The sequence below is a fragment of the Lactuca serriola genome, chromosome 4 (assembly GCF_051521515.1).
Source record: "Lactuca serriola cultivar US96UC23 chromosome 4, Lser_US96UC23_V15, whole genome shotgun sequence".
Taxonomy (NCBI): Eukaryota; Viridiplantae; Streptophyta; class Magnoliopsida; order Asterales; family Asteraceae; genus Lactuca; species Lactuca serriola.
This window is the reverse complement of record NC_136411.1, coordinates 248,458,553-248,464,955: the sequence shown is the minus strand read 5'-3', so window position 1 is coordinate 248,464,955 and position 6,403 is coordinate 248,458,553.

Here is a 6,403-nt window from a genome sequence, read left to right as displayed (position 1 = left end):
GACTAAAATGATTAAGCAATTGTCGAGGACAATTTGAGGTTTACCAAAGATTGGTTACTCATGGACAATTGGAAGTATAAAGTAAGGACCATATTGACATATTTTGAAAAGAGGAAACTCTTGTTCAAAAGTGATGGTCAAAATGGGAATATGGAATTGTTTACATAGGTGGAAGTTACTCTTTGAATAAGTGTAAGATTAAAGAACTTAATGCAAGAAGGATGTTCAAAGGAATGTACTTTGAATTTGAGACTTCATTTCCATGGAATTGCTTTCCATTGAACACCTTGTAATGTCTGTTTCCAAGTCTTTGTGACTTGTGTGTATATTCATTACAAGAGTATCATTGCATATAAGTTTAGAGTCTAACAAGATTACGGTAAATGACAAGAATTTGGTGTTCTTACATTTACAAAAGGGATTTGGATTGTGAAATTAACATCATTGGAGTCATGTTCAATTGATCTATTTCACAACAGAAAGGACCATAAGTAAACATAGTGTGCATGCTTGGAGCATGGCATGACTATTGTTTCAATTCAAGTATTAAGTTGATTAATCAAAACATGAATAATGAGTAATTAATATGGTGCTTAGATAAAAGATGTTTTATTTACACTCTAAGTGTTGGGGCCATATAGGATTAGTATTATTTTGTGTTTCACTTTGCATGTTTTGACTTCCAGAATAACTAGGTCGTTCTTCCTAAATGACTAAGTTATTCAAACCATCCACAGTCAGTCATCTGTTGGAAGTAGATATGAATCAAGACTGTCATGAATTTGGCTTGTATGATTTGTCTAATGTGCATTAGACATAGCAAGAGTTGCTACAACATTCATGAGTGCTCACAAGTTCTAAGTATTGGATTCAACCCATGCTCATTTGAATCACTTCATGGATTTTATCACGAGTGAATCATGAGACGATAATATCTTATATTCTTCAAACCTAGAGATATGAGTTGTTGACTATGAGTTGGTTATACATTGATTGCACGTAAACGCATTGGTAACTCGATGTTATAAAACGTGCCTTTGTGTATGATTCAACAAGTAGTTAGTACAAGCATATGAGTCGAAGTTTATCCATTCCTTTTACCTTCGGGATAAAAGCGATATCTGTGGGCGCCTCGATGATTTAGTGATGACAAAACGTAAGTGCTCGGCTGGGCCTGGACTGATTTGATTTGTTCAATTAGTCGGTCGTCATAAATCGGAAATCGAAAACAACAAATGGAAAGAGAGAATGATTATAATCCATGTATCAGTCCATATGATATCTAGAATGGAGTAATATATGATCACTTATCTAATGGACGCGTCATTGATTTGTTCAGAGTTCGACAACGGCTTTTGAGAGCTACGATTGCTAGTCAGGTTATGAAGTCATACTTGCAATAATAGTTTTAGACTTATCCAAGTGGGAGACTGTTGGATTAATGTCTAAGTCCATAACTATAATTGGTAAGACTTGACCCGACCTGGCATGGTCCATTTGGGTTGCATGGCATCATGCACTTGGATAGACTAAAATGAGAGAAATAACACTTAAGGTTTATTAATATATTATAAGTTCTAATATATTAATAGAGATTATTTAATTAGTATTGATCAAGAATTAATCTAGAAGTAATTAAGCGATCAAAATAAGACTAATTAAATATAAGGGTTGATTGCGTAAATCATCCATAACTTATATAGTGGGCTAATGCTCCATGGATTATCAAGTTGGGCTAAAACCCATAGGATGCTCCATGGTGTATTTGAACCCATGGATCCAAGGAAATGGAAAGCCATGACAATTAGGGTTTACCCTAATTGTAACAACTATATAAGCATCTTACTGATGTGAGAAATCGGACACTAGGTGTGTGGAGGGCAAACCGATTCATGAAATGTTCTACTTTCTCTCATGGTTATTCAAAGTGCACTTGATGTTGTGTGAGCCATTTGAGGTGTCACATTTAGGGCGCTAGGCTCTCGAGCTACATGGAATCAAGCACCAACATGTAGGTATGTAATTCTACTAGATTTTATATTATATGTACCTTATATTATGCTAGTTATAACAATACCTTGGAAATTGATATTTGCATGTATAATAGAGAAAACATAGATCCAAGGTATTTAAGGTTGCATGTACACCATAGGAGTGTTAGAATTCTCAAAACCCAACTCCTACATCTCTGATAATGCTAAGCAGTATAGCGCCTTGGCTATCGGAGTCGCACCCAGAATCAAATCAATCTGATACTCTACCTGCCTCTCAGGAGGCACTCCCAAAAATTCCTCGGGAAACACATCAGAGAACTCTTGAATAATAGGTACATCACACATAGCCTTCTTCTCTACAACCCGAGTATGCATAACATATGCCAAGAATCCAGAGCATCCCTATTGGAGATACCTCCAAACTCTTACAACTGAGCAAATGTTGGACCTCACTAAGTACCCTCGACATGAATAACCATCTCTCCCTCCACTTTGGTTCAAAATATCACTAGGTTGATGTTCATAAAAGATCATAGACTCATTCTTACTCAACTAATCCATGCTTACTATGATCTTCGTCCCTCACATAGGAATAGGGACCAAGTCTATCAATACTTCTCATGGAATAGCTCAAGAATAGGGATTAGCATATGGACCGGGGAACTGGCCAGAACCGGTACCGGAACTGGAACCGGAACCCGAACCCGATAGAACCGGTCGGGCAGGGACCGAGACGTTATTTTTGTGGATTTTTAGAACCGGGAACCGGTAGGAACCGGAACCGATATAACCAGAACCGGTAGAACCGGCAAAAACCGGAACCGTATGATGCTATTTTCCGAGGACCGGTTCCAACATTTGAAGACACGACAAGAACCGGTAGGAACCGGGAACCGGTAGAACCGTCGGGCCGGTTCGGTTCTTGATTTTGGCCGAAGCCGGTTCCCGGTTCTGGTCCGGTTCTGGCCGGTTCCGGCCGATTCGGTCCTTTTGCTCATCCTTACTCAAGAATGCAACCCTAGTGAACCCTCGGAGCACTCACAATACGATCACCAACAATCTCCAACTCCAAAGGGTAGTCAAACGCTCTAGGAGTTTAACTGAACTTCTTGTTAAGTGAAAGAGACACAAAAGATCGTGTAGCCCCTAAGTCGAAAAGAACATGAGTAGTCACACTACTGACTAGGAACACCCCTAATTATAAGAAGATAAAACATAAGCATAAATACTTAAAGCAGGAAAAGATATAAGAGGGATACATACCAGTGACAACATCTGGTGTGTTCGGACCTCCTTGGCCGCCAACTGAAAAGCTCAAATGTTCACCATTGGAGCCTCCACCTTACCCTGGCGACCATCTGGTAGAGGAGCAGGTGCCCTCACCACCCTTTATGATAACCTCGGACAATCGGCCTTCTTGTGGCTCGTCTAATTGCAATGAAAGCAAATCAGACCCGATTCCTAAGGGCAGTCCCGGCTAACATGACCGGTCTTGCCACACCTGTAACAGCCCAAACCCACTAATCAACAGACTCCATCGTATGATTTACCATACTTTTCATAATGGCCCCGACCCTTTTGCCCTCTAGATCGCGAGTCAAAAGTCTTGGGCCTGTTCGTTGGGCCCTCCACTACCTGAACCTGAGTTGGCTTCCACTTTATTCGAAGCTCCGACTCAATCTCCCGTTCCCGAACGTTGTCAATCATATCCTCTAAAATCCTACATCTCGAGATGCTAACAGACTTTTTGATGTCATCCCTCAACATACCATGACATATTGTCTTCTTTATCTCCATATCCACCATCTACTACAAAACCAACAACGCCCTCTCTTTAAACATGGCGGTGATCTCCGCCACAGCCTCCATTATTTTGCGAAGGTCTTGAAGCTCCCTCGCCAACTATTGCACCTTGATAACAAGTAAAATCTCTACTTTGAATCTCATAACAAAATCATGCCACGCCATGGACTCCAAGACCTCTACTTTTAAGGCATAACCAACATCTTCCTGCCAATCGCGAGCTCGATCCTTGAAAAGGTAAGATGTAAACCTCACCCTCGATCCCTTGAATGCATAAACTCATCTGATGAGTGATCATTATATCTGCAATCCACTGTCTGGTGGCAATAGGGTTCTTCTTCCCAAAGAATTTTGGGGCTCTATAAGCCTTGAACTCCCGAAAGGTGAGAGTATGTGCCCTAAACTGACCAGCTGCACTCTATGCACGAAGGGCCCCCAGGAGCTCATCTAAAATCTCCATGATCCCTTCATTGATAGTACCGAACATCACATGAGTCACATCAAAGATACTGCATGTGATCTCAGACATGATAAAATCGCTTATCCTCTCATCAATTGGCTCAACATCAGCGCCTGAACTAGAATCAAAACTAGAATCTCGGGTAATCAATACCATGTTAAAAGGTAACAATAAAAAAAGATCAGAACATACCCAAAAAATCCATCACGCTATAAGCTCCCTTGATTTTATATGCCTCTCCGTGACTCGACTACAAATCATGTGCATCCATTAATACAGGCCCAATACTACATTTCACACTTATCCATACTTTCCTCAAGAATCATCCGGAATCTTGTAAGTTACTTCAATCCAATACTCTTATTATCCCGTTGCTAAACATCATACACATCTTACTACAACACTTCCTAGGATCTCCTAAGAATCCTCATCTTACTTGCTAATGCATTACTAGGAATCTCTACCAACACTGGTGGTTTCCTTATGCATGCCAATTATAGACAATACAAGATCAAATAGACTGTCGAATAAATGATTCTAACCTAAGACCACAACCAAACAAGTAATAGGACATAAGGCTAAATAAATCATTCTAAGGCTATATAATCCCTATCGTGTACAATTTTAAAACATACACTTACCAATTAACATTGTCAATACATGTAGCACATAACAAACAATTCCCTAGGCTATAATGCATCACAATATCAGGCAATTATATCATGAAATTCTTGAAGGGATCATTCGCCTTAATTTAGCATGCAACTCACACAATAACATACTAAAATATAGCATTCATGTATGGGTATTATGGGAATCACTTACTTGAGCTCGGATGATTGCACGAATCACACCCATTTCCTTATTAATAACTTTTTATAAAAAGTTGTTTTCTTACATAAAAACATTTATCAATTCCTCACTTTGAGTTCAGACACACCCAAGAGTGTGCCCGAATCCCTCAAACCAGGGCTCTGATACCAACTTGTAACATCCCAAAATACTAGCAAATCTTTTATTTTTCCAAACACCCAAAAATGATACAACCAATTTTTTTCAAAACCAAACAACATAAAAAGTATTCTCAAACATTTGAATGTATTGAATAAAAATGTCGAACGATCTTCAAGGGATTTAGAGCGATCATGACGGGCCCTTCCATTTGGAACTAGAAGTACCTGAAACATTTAAACCATAAAACCATAAGCACAAGGCTTAGTGAGTTCCCTAAAATACCAAATACCATACAAAACATAACAAGTATATCTCAACCCCAACTGAATGATATGGGCCAAATCATAGTCTTACCATCACTTTCTGCCACAGGCGAAATCATGGTCTTTACTTGTACAAGTTATAGAAGCTAAAAATTGGTCTTCCATACAACTACTAAGTGCCAAACCCTGGTATTTCATATAAGTTCCAGGGACCAAAACCTGGTCTTTCATACATATGCCAAGAGCCAAACCATGGTCTTTCATGCAAGAGACACGAAGATAGCTAGCACCCTATACAGTATAGTGAAAAAACCCACATCACAATTGCAGACCATATCTAACAAGCTTACATAGCTGGAAAGCGGGTGCTACACACCTCCTACGAAGTCATACAAGGTAAACCCTTAGTCTACCTTCCAAAATGATTAATTTGACTAAAAGTCATACCTAGTCAAAAATAAACGGTCAAAATCAATGTCGGTTGACCTCCACGTTGTGGCCATCATTTAGCTACGTCGTTGCACCTTTTTGGCAAAACGGTCGTGTAACACCCATAAAAATCAAGCCAGTTTAAAACTTTTTCAACCAATTAAAACCATTAATTATTACAAAGTGTTTTCAAAATATTTTAAACATCAGAGTATCCCAGAAATTCCAGATCATAAAACATGAGGAGGTGTACAATCACGCCTTCGCCTTCCCTCGATCATCTGAAGTAGCCGAAACAAAATCCAAAATTGTAAGCCCGAAGCTTAGTGAGTTCCCCAAAATACCCATACACACAACAATATACATATATTCACAAAAGCGTCATACTATGGGTCCAATCAACCATCGGGTTGGAATACCCCAAGCCCTCAACCTTCGGGTTGGAATTCCCACATACTATGAGTCCAATCATCCTTGGGATGGAATACTCACGGCCCACA